At 38.4% G+C, this 20045-nt stretch overlaps 1 long non-coding RNA gene across 1 annotated transcript; it reads left to right on the forward strand.

The window, feature by feature from the left end:
- The first annotated feature begins 4997 nt into the window (after window positions 1-4997).
- Window positions 4998-12550, forward strand: LOC121095909. The gene is made up of 2 exons (XR_005830240.1): window positions 4998-5233; window positions 7667-12550. It is a non-coding gene; the product is annotated as an uncharacterized LOC121095909 (long non-coding RNA).
- Window positions 12551-20045: the final 7495 nt, after the last annotated feature.

The raw sequence follows: 20045 nt of genomic DNA on the forward strand, positions 1-20045 counted from the left end.
CAATGCATTCTATCACTGGAAGAACAGGTCAGCACCTGCCTCTCCACTTCCCCTCCTCAGGAAGCTGCAGAGAGCAATGAAGTCGTCCCTCAGCCTCCTCTTCTCCAAACCAGACAAACCCAATGTCCTTAGCTGCTCCTTATAGTACATTAGTTAAACAGAATTTTCCTTTGTGAGCCCTGTTGACTGCATGACAATTGCATTATTCTTTAAATGCCTTTCAATAGTACTCACTATAATCTTCCCCATAATAATACAGGAACTGAGGTTAGACTAACAGGGAGGATAGGGGATTTTATGACAGCAGTTCTTCTTAAGCTGCTCTGCCATCCTCCTCCACTTTCCATCTTTAACTTACAGCTATATGCCTTCCCCCTCCGCCCATAAGCATAGGGTGTGGGAAAGCTATCAACTCGGAACTGAAAAGGGATTGTGACTTGCCTTGATTCACATTTTACTTGTAGGCCTTGTTAGTGTCTCAAAACCTCTTCAACTTGACCTGTTAAGACTTTGGTTAGAGGCAAAGTTAACCCTGTGTTGTAGCTGGTAGTGTGAGTAGCTCCATATGCTAGGCAGAAAGAAAAATTCTGGTTTCTATGGCTGTGAAAAGCACTGCAGGGATTACTCAATGGGATCAATGTCTTACAGAGGGCATCTTGCTTCATGCAGAGTGTGTGTGTTTGTGAGCACATGCACACGTGTGTGTGTGTGTGTGTGTGTGTGTGTGTGTGTGTGTGTGTAAAACAGTCGCAGAGAGACTACCAGGGCTTTCTAAGCTTTTATGTGTAAGTGATGTTTCTACTCAGATATTAAGGCCTTTAAAGCTTCATCATCAGTTCAAATTTAAAAATTCTTTTTAATGCACTGCCAACTTGAGAGGTAGCAGAAGTGGTAATGTAATTGGGGTCCATTATTTCTCTGCTTTGGTTTTTATGGCACCTTGTGAAATAAAATACTGAAAAAAAAAAAATCAGGCAGGCTGAAAAGCTGAGGCTCTAAGGTTCTCAAAAGTCTGGCTGAAAAAAAAAACTTTATGAGGTTTTATCCAAAGCATATTGATGTTGACAGTTGCATAGTAACAATGAGTAATTGTAGTGTGTTTCGGCTGCATCCCAGGAAGACCCCTGGCTGAAGCGGTGACTCAGAGGCTTTTGATGGACTACTGGTATGATGGAAATATGTGTCAAAGTGCAAGTAAGTCAGACAGAAAATAACGTTGTCCCTAAATTCAAGCCACAATGTAGTTTTAACAATGGCTTGCAACTTGCTGGATAAATCTAGATGTGGAAACCCAGGTTTTGGGGGATCATTTTTGGCACCCAGACTGGCACTGGGGTATTCTAGGTTTGCCCGAATACTATTTGGCCTGTGACCTGGCTCAAAATTTTCCTCCCTCCTACCATCATACATTGTATACTGCTTGCTGGGAAAAAAGCATTGGCTAACGTTTTTGTATTTTACACCACAAATTGTACATGCAAATCTGTAAGAACTAAGGTGCAAGAAGAATTCTAAATGGTAAAGCAAAAGCTTGTTTTTCAAATTGTCTTTTTTACCTATGAAACAGCACCTACCTACTAAAAAGCTGCAGAATCTTTAAAACAAATGGCCCTTGATCACGTTTATCTAACTTTTGTGTGGGGTTAATATAAACTGACTTCAGTAACTTGCACTTTGGCCTTGCCTATAGAAACAAAAGTATACTACAGAAGGAACTAGAATAAGCAGGTATTAAAAATGGATGCTTTTATTATTCTAAAGGAGTTTCAATATTCTTTTTAGTAGGGCAAGTACTTATATGGGACTGAAAGGGCTTTTATATGCTACATAATTTGTTTTGCGTGCTCATTTGGAGTTCTAAGAGAAACTTTTTGAGACCTGAGCTGAGAAAGTCTTCCTAAGCAAGAAAAACTGTAATAGTGATCTAACATATGCCTTCAACCATCTGTGCTTTGCTGGCTTATAAAATTTCTATGAGAGTTTGTTTTGATGATGTAAGCAGCATTTTCTTGTGCTTTCTATGCATGAAAATACAGACAAATGCAGGGATATTGCACTGCCATTCCATAAATGAAATATTGTCAGTAACCTGTTTTCTGTAGGAAACAATGATATACTGGCAATCCATATCCACTATTTATAAACCAATATGGGAAAAAATACAGAAAATAACTTTTTCTGTTATTCATATGGATTGTCTCTTTTCTCATCTTTCTTCTGTTAGAGCAGACAATATCAATAAACGTTAAGTCTTATGTTCATGTTTAACAAAAGCTAGAAAGAGCTTAGAAAGCTCATCTGACAGAACAGGAACAAGTTAATATTGTGATTAATGTGAATTTCTAGAATTCAAACTTTCTCCTGCAAGAAAATAACACTATACTTTTACAGCAAGAATAAGAGTGCTCTAGTATTGTATTTCTTTGATGCTTTAAACATGCTAAACATATTTAAAGCTATTTCCCTTCATTTACATACAAAGTGATGACATTTTGGTTTTATTAAAACAGGTGGCAAAACCACCATAGCCGATTTCTCTATTTCCATAAAGTTTCTAGCTCAATCATTAAGGCTAAGCCTAAAACTGTCCATGCTCTCAAGAACCTTTCTGCTAAATGTAAGCTTCCATTCTTCTGATTTAGAAATTCAGCTGAATACTTATAAACACAAAAGTAGCCCCTAGAGAGCTCCGTCTGAAGTGTTCTCTGGACTATGCATTTTGTAAATGTGCATTAAACTTTTGAAGCTGGCATATCTTTGTAGGGCTCTTCAGTGTAAGTACTGGTTGTTCAAGAGCTGGGAAATCCACTCACTTATTCATCTGTCTTTTACTCTTCTGTTCAATGTTTTAATAACATGTCGAGAAACTTAATTTACAGTGCTATATTTCTTCTATAAAGTTAGAATCGTTGCTTATCAGATCATTTGCCATGCAAAGATGTTGAAATTATGATAAAATTGCTATTCACTTTTTAACAGGTATGACAAAAATCAGACAATTTCTGCCTTCGTCAGGTATGCTGATGTTAGAGCTTTGGCTGAACCTCTTTTTGCTTATTTTTAAATCTCCTCTATGGGTTTGGAAAGTTCATCTATACTATTGTTGGTTTCCTAGTTTTCTGAAAAGGAAGGCGAGAAAAACAGAGAAAGATATAGAAACGTAAGGGCAAATGAGAGGCAAAATTGTAGTGAAGTGCCTAAAGCATCTAAATTTACGCCCAAAATGGATTTAGTTCAGGTAATGTGGGAGAAGCAGGGAGGGTGAGTGAGAGGAATAAAAACTGAGAACTGTTCTTATGTATATGTTTTATTTTTAAAGGCTGAAGTTAAACGTGCTGTCCAGAGGTTGCTGAAAAATTGACCATGTTTTCCTGCTCATTATAAATTACTGTCTCTCTTTCTAGTTCTAGCAGTTTTATATCATTCTGATTTTGGGGGAGCAAGAGGAAAGCTAAACAGTACTGGCAAAAGTTTTTAGAATACTCTGGAGTAGCAGGACATAGGCTGGGGAGATATTCCAAATATTGCAATCCAGCGAATTTTAACAGAGAGTGATTTCAACAGGGCATTGGAAAGGGATTGTTGAATTTGGAGTTGAATGGTGACTCCACACTTATGTTGAATGCAGCTGGAACAGCAAATTTGACTGGAGTCTTGTACACAGCATTACCTTTCTTTTGCTAGGAAAACTTTCAAAAATTCAGTCTTTGAATAGCAGAAAATAGATCTGAGTACTAGGGGAAACAGTATGAAGCCTTGCAGAGCTTTCAGAGTCTCATAGAAAAGATTAAAAAATGGTCTACAAGAGAGATATAGAGATGTAGATGAGATTTGGCCAGGTTTCACTAAAATGATTGTGGTAAACAAATCTACAGAAATATTTAGAAGCCATCTTTTAGCAGATAATATTTCAGCTGTAAACCACTTTGTATGAACAGTTCAGGTTCTTGTTGCTGATTGTTGTCTTCAAAAGCTTTCAATGTCTTAGCAATATTGGCTTTGGTTTGTTAGACCTTGTCTATATAGGAAGTATCATAAAGATATGATACTGTATTACAGAGGGGTTTTCTGCATTGATTTCCTTTATAGGCTTCCTGTGGGCAAAAAGCACAAGATAACCAATTCCAACTTTCAGTACTAGCCCACAAGGAGTAGCTGTTGCATGTTGAATGCACATAGCAGGCTTCTTCCATATCCTAATGCCTAGATCTGCGTTACTCTGTGTAACTTCGACCAGTCTTGTGGCCCTAGTGTTCCTATAATTTTCTGTTGGTGCTATGAAGCAGCAAATAGTGATGTTTTAGTAACTCCACCCCATCTACCAATGCCACTACAACAGAAACTTCAGTTGAGATTTTGGATGGCTTGATTCTTAATTTCTCCATGCTATATTATCCATTCTTTACATTTATTCATCCTGTTTGCTGTAGCATAGTCAGAGCAGATTATGGGATGTGTCATGTTTCCCAGAAGTACTCTTTGCAAGACAATTCTTCCCAAAAGGACAGTACAACTTTAGGCAATGGGTACATTCTGAAACCACTCTCAGATATATGACCTGATGAAAACCTTCTTTGGATATAGATTTTTCAAATATGCCAAAGCTTAAAGCTTTTGTCTCCTCAAGTATCTTTGAGTTCCATGTTACCTGAAGAGTATGCACATAAAGATACACACCCATCCATTTTTCAGCCAGTGTGTTGGGACCTCCAGAGGATGAAAGACACTCAAAAGCAAAGACAATCTGACCTTTTTTCTGGTGTCCCTCTACACTGCCCTGTTTTTTCTTCAAGTTTAAGTATCTTCTGCCACCTCTCAAAACAAACACAAAAATAAAACCACACTTCTTGCCTCTGTGGCAGTACTGTTGCTCTTTAATAACAAATAAAAACGTTAACAAAAAAGTTTTTTCTGTAGTAAGGATTATTTAACCTGAAAACTTTGTGAAGGGATGATCTGGTTTATATTTAAGACACAATAAAGACATGTAAAGGCTAGAATCCTGTTTCGCTTATCTAAGCAGTTCCTCACATCTAAAGAAGTTACCCTGTAATTTTCCCTTATGTCCTTTTCTCACACTTTCTATAGAAGCTGGTGACTTTCAAAGACAGAATATTAAACAAGGTATGTGGTGCTTCTACTCTGGCACAGCAGATCAAGTGCTCAAATTCAAGGCGACTTATGGCACAGCTGTTATCCCTGTCCTGCAGCCTGTTCCTTCTGTCATCCTCTGGTATGGTATGGTGGAGTGACAATTCACCTAGATGTATTTAATGTGAAATGAAATATGTTGCTTTTTGCTGCTTCTGTTTATTAATTTTTTATTTTAATGGAATTTCATCTTAAAATATATACTTGAAAATACTTTAGAACTAGGGAGCGTATTAGTCTACTGGTTACTTTATTATTTATTTATGCTTTCTTTCCACACTGTCATTCTATCAAAATAGCAGCAAAAATATTCTGATTTTTAGAAGAACTAGGTAATGTCACAGTGCAGATTGAAGAAAATTATCAATAATATCAGATATGATGATCTTTTTTAGTGTGTTTCCTATCTTTTTTTGAAGGCATATATGTATATACAGTCTGGCCCACAGTGTGTTTCCATATTTGTACATAAAAATACTAAAAGTTCTGGAAGGTCAGAACAGCAAGATTTTAGCAGATTTCCCCAGTGCCTTGGTGGACCCTTCTGCATCCTGACCTGTGGCAGATATGGATCTGCTATGATCATGGATGGTTGTTTTTAAGTATCAAGGCTATGCAATTTTACATACACTTGATACTATGAGCTTGATGTTCTCAGCCTGCTGCATACAAGTTGAGAATTTGAGGTGGAAGGTAGCTAAGACAGTTCTCTGCCTAATCACCTGTAATGGCAGAATTCCCCATAGGACATACAAAGTTATAACTAGGTGTGAATGCCTAACCCAGGCATACAGGAGAAAATTCAATTTCTAATACTTGTGTGGGGAACTGTTACTTGTTTCTCAGGAAAACTTGAATTATGACAGAGAAGTTGCACGGAGATCAATGCAATTTTTTTTTGTTTTCATGAACAGTAGATATTAATGGTTACTGATGCTAATTATGCATAATAACCTAGGCTAAAAATCATGCCTGAGCTGTATGTCCACAATGGCTGAATATTTAGGCAAGCAGCAAGTAGAAAAGGTGGATGCATTTGCTGCTTTATGTCAACTCCTTGGAAAGCATTCTAGCTGCGAGAGACTGTGCAATTCAAGATATGAGACAGATAAGACCTACAGAAGGGTGAGATACTTGCTTTTGTATTTTGAAAATTAGTTACGTGTAATATGGTAAGTATCTCATTGTCTAATAAGATTTTTGTTTAAAATAGTTTGAAAACACATTCTTAGAAGTTGCTGTTTTCTGGAAATTCTGTAAGACTTTTCCATGAGAATTGAACTCAGTTCCAGATCCAGTAGAAATGAGCATACCTAGGGCTAAGAACTGCACTCTTACGTTAAAGTCAGTAGCAGCTGTGCATGAACATCCAAAGGCAGACTTTTTTTCCTCAGGGTATGTTCTACTTTGATGTTCCTAGAGTCTATAACCCTTAAAGTTAATGGGAATTACATGCTATAGTATGCATCAAGGAAAAAGATAAACCCTGCAGTTAAATGTAATAACATTCTCCTCGTAGAAAAGTACTGGGCACTGTACGCACATTGCTGAAAAACATACCTTGAATGAGGCTTTGAACTGGTGAATTGCGTAGTTATTTCCCTCTGTCAGCATTGACAGAAATAGGTATGCCGAGTTTGTTATGGCAATCAGTAGACTAACAAGTTCTTACTGTGCCATGACAATCTTTAGCATGGCAAATCGGCAGTTATGCAGCCTGCAACTGCCAGCTTCCTAGCAAGAGTGCTTCTGAGACAAAGGATAGAGCAGTGAGTGCTTACCTGCTGCAAGTGATTTCCCTCATGATGCTGGAGGCACGTGTGTGTCTAGGGCTCCTCTTGCCACTACACAGTGTGCAGGCAAGACTAGTTTTTCTAATTTTATGTTATTGTGTTTATGTTATTGTCCGTGCAAAAGAATTTCTTTATAATTTTCCATCATTCCTTTTAGCACTGCATAAGCATGCATGTGTGTGTTTATGCACATTTCTCAATGAGCTCATATGCCTTTGCTGAACCTCTTTGCCTGGCTGTGAGAACATCTAGTTCCTACTCTCATTACTTGTAAAGTTTGCCACCTATCTTTTTTAAACTGCAGCTGCATAAGCACTTTGGTTTGGCATAATTCTTTGTTTTGTTATAAGAGACAATATCAATAACTACTTAATAACATAACCAGGCATTACCCCAGAAATGGGAATGCGATGTTTACCCTTGAGTATATAGTATGATTTTATCTGCTTGCTCTGAATGACACCCTTTGCATGAAATGCATTTTATATTGATGAAGTAATGCCACAGCAGCTTCCTGCACCTGCTCTCGCTGCTGCCCTAAAGTGGCTGTAATTATTAGCATGATAGTTAATCAACAAAAATAGCTGGCAGACACTGTTTAATGCCCTCAAATTTCTCTTCCCCAGAAACTGAGGACATGAAAGGGAAAATGAGTGTGCAATATGTTCACTGATTGCAATATGTTCATTCTTATCTCTTATGTGTTTTGTGTTGAAATCCAGCAGCCTTGATCTACTGTAGTTTGAGCCGTGATATTGAACAAGAACCTGTTCTACAGTACTTGTTAAAAGGAGAATTAAAACAAACCCTGTGGATACCACTAACTTGTGGTTATCTTCCTTGAAAATATCCATCATCTTACACCGCAGTTGTAAACAAGTGCTATGCATGCTATCATCTGTTATGAATGGTCTTAACACTATTGTTTTAGGTGAGTAAGCTTTATATTTTAAACAGTATTGCCATCTTGTGGTTCTGACAAGTGTTATCATTCTGTTTCTTTTTGCAACCCTTTTTTTCTTTATCGTGTTGGCAAGAATTCCTGAAATGCCATGGCATAATTAACAGAATTGCTATTGTTCCAGCTGCAAAACATTCACAGAAAAGCCTGTGTCTGAATGTCAGAAACTATTTCACCAGTCTTTTAAGAAGATAATTTTATCTCCTTCACCTGAAAGGAAGGGAGTAGATAGTTAAAGTTTTTATTGGAAGGGTCATCGTGAGACACCTAATTGTAAGAGCTGCCTTATTAATTTTTGTCCACTTTTCAGAGTTTCTTCCAGATACATATACTTCAGCAAGTGCCTGAACTCTTTGCCTGTGTCTCCTGGACCACTGATAGTCCACAAGATCATCCACAGTCCAAAAAAAGACCTGTTAAGAGTACTGTTGTTTTAGATATTCATAATAAGGGGTCAGAAAACTGTTCTGAATTCACAGTCGCAGAAATCCATTTTTTTCTTTAAGAATCATTGTTTTCTGTGTTTGCACAGTGCTAGTGTTAAGGAATCATGCTCTGACTTATTTGTGGACAATGTTAATCAATAGTAATGTGCCAGTGTCACTGGCCTCAGAGGACACCCTGTCAGAGTTCAAGACACGTAGCCCATTTGGCAATGGACAGGACTGCTCAGTACTTGAATGCAATTATCTTCTCAGTCCAGAAGATTGAAGATACGATGCCTTTGTCACCTTTGGTGACAGGAAAGTCTCAAGACTTTTTACTGCACCAGTCATTTGTCAGATAACTCCAGAGCTCTGCCTTGTCAGATGAGTTGCTGAGTACCTGATGTTACATGGTCCCACTGAAAGAAAGAGGCTGTTAGTTCTGCTGGAGCTTAAAAGACAAGCAGGATTTTTTTTTTTCTCTCTTCTATGCAAAATGTCAAGGTGCTTATTGTCTGCTCAAACTTTTCTAGAAAATAGCTAGTCTCTTATCAGAACTTGGTAATACATCTTCCGGTGACCCTAAGAGAGTGCCACCCATAACACCCAGAGCCAGGGCTTTCCCCATCTGAAGTCAAGGCCCTGTAAACAAGTGATGGTTTCCCTGGGGCTTTGCTCCTTCCCAGTCATGTTGGATTCTTCTACTTTTGGTATAAAATCAGTCATTTTCAATATTCTGGATCTGAGGTCCTGTAGAAATCTGCCAAGTACTGAGCAGGTATCTCTGAAAATTCCACCTGTGTAAAACACTGGATAGTATACATAAACCCTTAAACTTGCTGTTTTTCTTTCAGGACACTGTTTCAAGTTAAGCCTATGAACAAGGATTTCCTGGTTTGAAGGTAAATTCCAGGGACACCACATTGCCAGGGAGGGAAGTTTACTGGCAAGAGCTTTTCTTAATGAACTAAGGATTCCTGACAAACTTTCTGCATATTAAATATAGAAAATGAAAAGTTATCATGGTTCAGGATTCAGAACTCAGTACACATGACATACCGCACATTCTTTACACCTAGAACCAGATAAAGAAAAAGGATGAGGATAACATGTATTTATGCATGAATGTAGTGAACATCTGCCAAAATCTATCTTGTTATTTTAATTCTCCATTTCAACAAAGCTGGCCATCTGCTCTGTCACCAGCAAAGATCTTGTTCTAAAAGCTAAATCAAAAGATCACCTGTCTTGTGCACCTTGTTCTCACTTAACACAAACAACATTTTAATGGTATCCATCTGTAGGTATGATGGTGACCTGAACCAGGTCATTGAGTCAAAATTAGCAGCTGGAATTTAGTATACAGCATGACAATTCCAATATTTAGACTCTATCAATAACGAAAAGGCATGAAATTAGGTGTACTGTTTAAAACGGTCACTCTATATTTTTAAATACAGGCTCTTCAGACACTTATAAAAGACAGTGACACATAAATTAAAATCTATAAACTTTCCTTAAGATGATATTAAATTCTGCAATGAAACTGTTGAACTTGAATTCTTTTCATATTTTATGGTACACATTGAATAACCAGAAAGATTCTATCAATGCATAAATATAAAATATAATACAATAGCACAACAAATTGCCAGATTAGTCTTTAATACGAGAAACTGAGTTTTGTAATTTTCTGTTTTTTAATATAATTGCTCAAACTACAGAACAGTATATTCCATTTTTTGCTTGTTTCCCAGCCTAGCAAAATGAGGGGAAATAAGAGGCAGGTGTTATAACCTTGGCATGACTTCAATGCTCACTAACAGAAAAGAAAAAATGTTAAAGAAGAGGATATTATGGTATCATTTGAGCTAGTTAAATTGCTTGCACAGCCTTGCAGAATTTTAGTGTGTTAGCTTTAACAAGAAGGTGGAAGCTTTGCAGGACCATAAAGAATTCAATAATGTGTTAGTTTCTCATAGGAGGAAATCTGCCAGAACCAGTAATCATTAGGGACTGACCCCCCTGGCTCTGGGTGCCTGAGGAGCTGTACTAGTAGGAAACTCCACTTGTTACTGCAGCCCAGGCCAGCTGAACTGGGCCTCCAGCCTGCTGCCAACACTCACAATGTTTTGTTGCTGTTGTTAAATCCCGAAGTTTTCTCTAATTGAGGCTGCAGATAACAGTACATTGTTGATGCTTAGCACTTAGCAAAAAGGCAGCATTTATGCTATACGCTTATTTGCAATTCACTAGAACTGTTTTGTCTCATATTGGAGTGAAGTTGTTACTGTGCACTTAGCACTATCAGCAAAAAAATCATTACTTCATCAATCTCTCTCAATACCAATTAGTGGTTATTTTCCAGAACAGTCCAATTTAGATTAAGCTAAACTATTACATTACTAGTACTTACATTATCCTGATGATCATGATCCAGCTTCTTTAATTAGGCACATCAGCATGTCTATGTAAGATTGTCTACAAAAGAACAGTCTTTTCAAATTTTTTCATGAGACACTCATTAGCCTTACTGACACACTGCTGTGTTTCAAGAAACACCTAGCAATCAGGCCTTATCTCTGAATTACAGGTGATCTTTTTGAAATATTTTTTAATCAAACAATCGCAGGATTGCATTAAAGGAGTATAGATTACTTAAATTTAAAAAAAAATAAATCTAGTCATGCTTTACTATGTGCAAACTTAGGCTGTAGATTAGTAGAGGTAACAGAGTAAAGCATGGTATTTACTCATGATGAAAGCAAATTTCTTTTCTCTCATAAGAATTTCACATGTCGCTTTCAAAATACTCCTCACTGCAGCACATTCACCAGGTCTGCCCCTAGGATCTTTTCCAACCTAAATGATTCTATGATTCTGTACTTCTGTGATTACCTTTGCTGGGCGAAGAGAGGCCGTCATCAGGGCGAGGCCACCTGGGGCCCATCCCGTGGCTCCTGCACAAGGCGGGCAGGGCAGGGCTGGCCGGGAAGCGGCCCCAGGCACCACTGCAGCCCGTGATGGCCAGGCAGGTCCTTGGGTGAGGCAGCCAGGCTGCGGCCAAGGCAGGCAGCTGGGCCGGCCAGTGGGGGTGAGGGTCACTGAAGTGCAGGGCCAGCCAGGGACATGGCTGGGACACAGCTCAGGCAGGGAGTGAGCTTCAGGGCATCTCCACCTGCTCCACCATGGGGTCTCCCCACAGGCTGCAGCGTGGATGTCTGCCTCACCGTGGTCCTCTCCACGGGCTGCAGAGAAATCTTTGCTCTGACAGCTGGAGCACCTCCTCCTGCCCTTCTCTTTATCTTTTACCTTGGTAGTCACAGGGTTGTTCCTCACACTCTTACTTACTCTTCTGCCTGTACAGCACGTTTGTCCTTCCTTAAATGTGCTTTCACAGCGAGTTTTCCCTGAGGGGCTCCGCGGTGCCCTGCGACGGCACAGCTGTGCTGGAGCCGGCTGTGCTGGCATGGGGCAGCCCTGGCCCCTGCCCGACAGAGACTGCCGCCATCACCTCACCATGTTACAGATTTGCTAAAATCATTTTAATAGAAATATAGAGGAATAAGAAATATATTCTAATGAAACTAGTAGTTGCACAACAAAAGCTGCTATGGAATCCTCTGTACAGCCCTGTACCAAGGCTAAGAACTTATATTTACTCAAAGAATGTAGGTATAGTAATTAGGTCATGTAACCATAATTTGAAAGAAATAATGAAATAACTGATGAAAGGAGGAGTCTGTTTCTCTTTCTTTAACTTTCTATAACAAGGGGCCTGTTTATAAGTTATCTAGAGGGAACGACTAAAAGAAACAAGCAGCAGACACAGATGGTCGACAAGGACATAAATTAGCTCAGACCGATAAGAACACTGCAAACTTGCAAGACTATCACATTCCAGACAAAAGGTGAAAACTACACCATGAGAAAGACCTACGGCCTTCCTCCCAGAGACCACTGCCCACGTCCCGGAGACCCCTGCCCACAATTCTTGGAAGGGTTTGCGCAGGCGCAAAGGACTGGTAAGCTGATTAACATATGAAGCGAGAGTATGTTAATGATTTTCAGGAAATACTATGTTTATGCATGAATACTTAATGAATATGTATGACTAAATTCTATATGAGGTGTATGATTTTGAAACTTGGTGTGCGTTGATCGTGAGAGGACGCACTCACACACCCGGCCGTCAGTAAAGGAGTGTCTGCATATCTACATCACATTGGTGTTGATAAGTTTTTCATTCCGAGATTTCGGTAACAACCACAGGCACGCAACAGAGCCCTTGGAAGCCATATACCCCACAACATACCTCCTAATGCATTGCCTTCCTGTCCGTGATAACGTTTATGTTGCAATATTTAGGTTTTCCAGGTCGCATTACTGACTGGCTTCAGTGAGCAAAGGACAGTAGATCTGGTGTTCAGCTTTAAAGTGCCACATTTTCAAACACCAAACAGGGATGGCTGCATAACAAAATGTGTGAAATGAAGGTGCTGACTGGCCAGCGGCTGTGGCAGGGGCAGCTACTCACCAGGTCAGCTGGCAAGGCCAAGGCGTGGGGCTGGCGGAGCTGCGTCCCATCAGAGTCAGTGGTGAGAGTCAGGCAATGAGAGACTGTCACCTCGTCCAAAGCAGGAGGCAGAAATCCTAGGTGTTTCTTTCAGGCAGCGTTTTAATAGTCTGTTTTTCCTGTAAGCTTTCCAGAGATGGGAGCCATGCCCAAAGGCACTGCAGAGGTAGTTCCTGCTGCACGGGGTCCCTGGGGACCAAGCCCTGTCACAGCAGTGGGGCTCTCCCTGGTGCGTGCCCATCCTCCTCAGCCTTTTGCCAAGCCACAGTAGCTAACTGCTCAGCCAGGTAACACCCAGCAAAAAACGCCTAGGATATTTAATATATACTTGATGCAATTTTTTCTCTATACAGAATGACTTGTTTGAATATATCGTATGTCCAAATAGGTGACATCATTAGCACACTATCTCTGAACAAAGCACTTTCCTCTGCACTAAAGCTGTCCAGGTAATGGTAAAAAGTAATTCTGAAGGTTGATATTAAGTATAATTGAATGCATTCAGGGCACAACTGCAAATCTCTTGAAGCTGTCATAAACCATGCAAAACCGCTTCTTTGGTGACAGTTTGTTGAGCATAGAAATGGAATTTGAAGAGCCTAAGCTATTAATTTCAATTCGGTAGATACTCAGCAAAGCTTACAATTCTGTTACATTCTGTAGAAATGCGGTGTCTCCTGGACATACAGATGATGCCATCTATATTGTAAATATAGATACAACATCGCCTTTGTGTATATGTGTGCGTATATACAACATATACACATCAGTAGCTGGAGTAAGAATACATGTATTTTGCATACTTTTAAATACTCTCAAAATCAGAGAGCAGCAGAATTGTGGTGTTATACACTATCTCCAGTTTAGTGCATATTGTTTCTAAAGTAAATAGCAGTACGGTTTAAAATAGCAAAACTGTGGCCATGATTTCAATGGCAGCACAGATGGCTTCTCTAGAATCTGCAGATACTTGTTTTAGAAAATTTGTCCATTCCCACATATTAAAAGTTTGGGAATTCCTCCGTTTTGCTGATACAAGTATTTGTGGAGCTGTGTGTTATGGCTCTAAGCTAAAAACAAGCAGAAGATGACACAAATGTAAAAAGTATCTTTTTTTCTCTTTTATATACTGTAGCACTGAGAAAATTCAGTTCACATTTGAGATATGTAGACTGGAAATCCCGTGCAAATTTGATTTCATATAATACTGTCATTATAGCAATAATTAAACATAGTTGTGAACAAAATAGTTTTCTAATAACATGACAGAAGGACCTTTTTTTTTTTTATGGCTTGTCTTTTTGAGAGCAGAATGGCTATTATTTTTCAAGAATGATAGAAAAAGGCATGGAACCATAGGCTGAAGAGGTGTTGCTAAGGTGTTTTTCAGCAGTACATTTCAAAGTAATTTTAGTAGCAGCACAAATTTTTTTTGAGCAGCTGAACAATATTATTGTGAGTCTGCAAATACTAATTAGTGGTCACTTTGCTCACATATAAACTAAATAAGTAGTGTTTCCTAGGAACTGCTTGGGGACAAAATTGTTCACCTAAATCACTTATAAAACATAAATATAAAGTAATGGATTTATTAATTATGTATTTTCTGGTGGATAAAAATGCCAATAACATATCTTTATTTTAAATCAGAAGACAGCTTTTCAACAACAGAAAAATTGGGCTGTAGATTTGCCTGAATTTTTTTCATTAGATCTACTCTAAATCTGGCTGAATATATACACTTTGTTGTGCAACATTTAAAGCATAAAATAGCACACTGTTTTGAAGCATTGTTAAGAACAAGGGAACAACACAAGGTTATATATAGAGTTAATCAAGTAGTCAAAAAGTCATGAGAATAGACCATTGTGACAAAATAACTGTCTCATTCTCATAAGATTAATTTCTTGACATTGAGCTGATGTTTATTTTTTATTGCTGTCTTTGGTGTTTAGGTTGCAGTTTTATCCATCACTGTGATCAACTTACTGAACATTTATTACATAAAAATAAAGCACATTTTGTTGAAATTGATAGTACTAATACCTTGCCATTGAGGAAATAAGATATTTTGCATTATTTATCATTCCATTGTAAAACAGGTTACGCACCATTGAAAACCTTTCTGTCAAGTATCTTCTCTTCCACACAGTCCATGAGAGCCGTCAGTTCACTGCAAGAAATGAAAATTAATACAATAACATCAATGTTATCTTACACTTCAAATTCTCAACAATTTTCAAAGGGGAACATGTGATCCAGGCCTCCAACATTGTTTGTTCTCAGGAATACAGTCTTGGCGTGGCTCATACTGTCTGATTTAAGTGCCTCAAATAGATGCTATAGCACCTAAGTAAACAGTAGATGATATTCAACAAAAAAAGATTTAAGTTGTCCAGAAAGCCACAGACTAAGCATAGCTACAATTTAGCCACCAAGATGGACTGAAAACAGACTGGTTTGTATTCCTGTCCTCCATCCTGAGCTTGGATTCATTCAGCCTGATGTCCTCTTCTGAATGCAGGACATACCAGCAGAGTTGCTAAGTGCCTTTGGTATGAGCTAAAGGGCAATTTTCTTTATGAGGAATGCCAGGACTCTGGTTTCACGTGGGGCATTCCCTTGGAAATACATTTTGGCCTAGTGTTTCCTCCTGGGAGAGATGTGTGGCTTCCAGTTTCACATTCAGGATCATGGAACTGTCCTACAGAAACACCCCTGGCATCTGTACAGGTAACAATTTTCTGGGCCTTAGTGAGCTGCTCTAAGGCTTCTGTGACACTGCCCTATTCCTTCCCAAGTCTGTCCTGACCAAGTCTTTCATGTGGCAGGCTGAAGACCAGGCAGATCCAGGCTGTTTATGCCTCAGTTACCCTTTCTGTAACACAAATCCTTCCCCAGCACAAGCTGCTGCGATGATAAATCTGTTCAGATATTTATGTACTATTAGAAAGAGAAGGGATGAGACATAAATACAAAGATGAATAAAAGTGGCCTTGTTCCACTCAGCCTTAAACTGAACTCGGCTTAGAACAAGTATCACTTTAATTAAAGTAATTATTTCTTTCCATATGTGATCACCTTTTAATCACACACTGAACAGACCTGTCAGCTCCTATGCTTTCTTTATGACACTCTTCCACATGGGCTCCATGTGCTATTCCCCAACCACAGTATCAGCATTATAAGCACTTGCAAAGCAACTCCCTGGCTCTAGGCTACACACCAGAATGAGCCATGATGCTGCTTAGTGCTATAATAGTGGTGGTGTCTCCTGCTGCGACCTCTGAATTCAAAAGCATCCTGCAGCACAGACTATGGCTCCTGACCTGTCTCACGATACCATAGCTACATCATCAGATCCTTAAGCATCTGCCGTCAGAGTACACAGAAGGAGAGAAAAATCATCTTACTATTGTCTTTTCCTTCTTCCAAATCTGAAGTCACCTCCCACCACAGTAAATATTTCAAGCAGCCATGTAGAAACAGAGCGTATACCTGCAAAACAGTGAAGGGAGGACAGAAATCAGGTTTGCTTAAAGGACCCATAAATACAAGGTTGAAAAAGAACTGCCATTTCTGTCATTTTTGAGGAACAGAAGAGGGAGTAGGAGGAGTTCAGACTGCAGATATTTTCCTGTGTAAAGGGTGTTGGGCTTCAGTTAAAAAGTTCTCCACTTCTTAACTCATTTGTTAGGATAAGGGTGAATTAAAATACCATCTTGCTGCAAAATCATACAAGCATCCTAAAAGTTGATTAGCAATCAATATAATTATTTCAAACATTTTAAGGGAAATATGCATAAACCAAGGAGATCACTGTATGTGATCATTCTGATCTCAGTGCTTTTTTTTTTTTTTTTCATACTGATATTTACTTGTTCTCAATGAAAATTCTAGATGCACAAGAAGTGTAAGAATGGACCATTGATTATCCCAGAAAGAAAACCTTATTTGTTAATTCAGATCCTTAAAATAGTTATGGCAGAATTTGAACATAACGGCATCTATAAATATTTCATATAAATTCCACCTAAGTGGTGGAATAACCTAAGGGTTGTTCTGCAGGCATAAGGAATGAAAAAAAAAATATACATATAGATGTAGATGTGTGTATATATATGTGTATGTGTGTGTATGTCTGCACACACACGCATATATGCTACTTGATTTTTACATTAGTCAGAATACTTATGTACTAATCTTTCCAGGATAGACAGACACAGTGAAACAAAGTTATACGTGCAATAATTACAGGTTAACTAACAAAGTTTATAAGTATCAGATCATGTGAAGCCAAAATCTGCTGAATCATGCAGGCTTAAAAAAAGTCTATTACTAGATTTTTTTCTACCTAGATAAAAACAAGGAAAGGAAAAACGGAAGTGACTTTCGTTTTGTGACAATGGAGCTAATTCTACTTAAGCTACACTGATATTCAGCCTACACTTAGTTTCTTAGCTACTGATAGGATATATTGTCAGGGGAGAGGCAAGACATCATTAAAGAGTAATGAACTATAATATAAATATGTAAAGTTTAGCTTACTGATAAATTTTTTTCCATATAGTGCATTAAGCAGTAGCTTTTCAAAAGAAGTCATTGATGCATCAGCAAAGCTACATTCAAAGTAGACCAGATAAAACACTTAAGAGATAAGTGGAGGGGATCATCTTGTAATTACAGTGCAACTAAAATCACCCCAATGGTCTTATCCAACCTTCTGATCTCTAAGTGTGGGATAAACAAAACATGGCATTTGTGTGTGAAGATCAAATGAACAGAAAGCCACCTGTGATACTAGAAGAATATTTTTCCAAAGTCAGCAGACATGGAAAGAGCCATTGTATTGCATCCATGACAAATGGGAAGACAGTAGTAATTCAGGGCTTGATTATGTGATGTTTTCTTCTTTTAGAAAAACACAGCCCTCCACAGCAAAGTTAACATCACTTCTCCAGTTTGTCACTTTTGTAAATAAACTGCAGACTTTTTGAGACAAACCTTGTCCAACCTCTTGTGAGGTGAGAAAATTACTTGACTGGTTGTACAATGAATTGATGATACTCACACAGTGCCACAAGGGAATATCAGCAGAGGCAATAAATAGCTTTCCTCATGAAGATGCGTAGAAGGCATTTTCCCGCAATATAAAAAATATGGAAGTTTATTTTTATGGCAGCTATTTTGACTTCTGCTTTTGCAGACCTAGGGGCTCCTTATGCAGAACTGCCATGTTCACTGCCCTTGGCAAGCAAGAGAGAATTTACCTAGAGACCACAACTTAATTTATCAGAGCAAGGCTGGTGATGAATGTGGTAGCTATTATATGTAAAAGAAGGCTAAATTAAAAAAAAATTATCTGTAGAAGCAGATACTAAAATGGATTCTAAAGTAGAAAACTAGATCCAAATTCACTGCTCAGATTTTTCTGCCACATTTCCTTCTGTCTTGTATATGTGGTCTCCTATCAAGAGGTTTTAAGTTTGGCCATCCTAGGGTCTCTCTCAATAGGAAGGTTCTGATGTGTTATTGATCCCTCTATTATCTTGCTGCAGCTTCACAGTAAGATCCCTGCCATTTTCTACCAGACCATGCAAATTATATATGTTTAAATATAATCAAAATAGCGGTTACAAATGCTGAAAAGCAGGAGAGTAAAAGACAAATGTAGATATACTCACATGTCTGTAGAGAGGTGTGGATATACCTCTTGTGAAGGTACCATAATTTCCAAGAAACTTCCATTTAGGAAAATGCTATTCTTGCAATTGTATTGCTTCCTGGGAAGCATTAGTAAGGCTCCAGACCATGGCTGCTGTTGCTGCATCTGTTGTGCTTTTAACAGTGGGCTGTGATTCCATGACTTCTTAACAAATGCTTATTTACTTCACCTTTCTTGGTTAAGGCTACAGAAAAGGCTTTTTCCATGCACTTTAGTTTTAGCGCCAGAAAAGAAGTCAAGGAAAGCCAAGAAGAATACAACTGGGGGTGGGTGGGTGGGGGGGGGGGGGGTGGTGAGGGGAAGAAGCAGCAAGCCAAAATAACCTTTTTTGCACTGATGTTAATCTGGCCAGCTCAATGTTCTTTTCCTTTTCTTTTTGTTCTTGCTAAACAGTATGACTGTTGAGATTCAACTTTATTAGCATCTAAATGACCTAAATTCAGTCAATGGCTATTCTGCCAGTGAATGTTTTTATCCTATAAACTCAGGCAGCAATTACTTGAGCTGAGTCTTGACAATTCCTAAGACACAGATGTGCTTACAAAATCTTAAAAGACAGAAGACACTGGACAATAACGTGTAACAAACAGTATTTTAAATACACACGAATTCCAAGACTTAAGATATACCACAAGGTCCTGTAAGATATTGAATCAAAATTTTAGTGACCTACCTCTTACACAGACTGTAAGGGAACAGCTCAGGAATAATATCAGTGTAAATTAGGCCAATCTCTGAATGTTCATCATTGTAAACATAATGAGTTCCCTGTAGTCGTCTTGCCCAAATTCTAAAGGTTTCTTCAAGGGTCTTCTGACTGACTTCATGCTCCACAGAGTATTCAGAACATTGCAGAAATGAGCATCCACAGTTATTACTATTTGTCAACTGCAAACAGATAGGAATTACTAAACTTCCAAAGGCTTTCTTCTTCACAACTGGAATGAAAAATCAAATATGATGGTAGCAATCTATATTTACCATGGCATCACCCGTTCTTTTTTTCCAGGGGTGGAGGGGTGGGGGGTGTTTGGGGAATAATAAGGAAGTTAATTAATAAGGAATTAAATTGTAAGGAATAAATATTAATGACTTAAATAAGGATATTAATTAAGTTAATTAAGCTGAGTTTTTTATTTTTTTCCATTTAAAATAAAATTATAACTTGAATAAAATTTTTAGTCTTTATAAAAAAAGACAATAGACTGCTAGGTTCCCATTACAGAACTCTTTCTTCTGTTAGAAAAATAACAGTGATTCAGGGAACTAATAAGGTGACACAGAGACATGCAGAGCTGAACAAAATTTCCATTTTTGCTGTTGCATTATGCTGAGAAAATAAATTCCCATGAATATTTCAGTAAACTTAACCTTCTGGTCCACTCATAGACAATCCACTAGAAGTTCGTGGTTT

This window comes from Falco naumanni, chromosome 11 (assembly GCF_017639655.2).
Source record: "Falco naumanni isolate bFalNau1 chromosome 11, bFalNau1.pat, whole genome shotgun sequence".
Lineage (NCBI taxonomy): Eukaryota > Metazoa > Chordata > Aves > Falconiformes > Falconidae > Falco > Falco naumanni.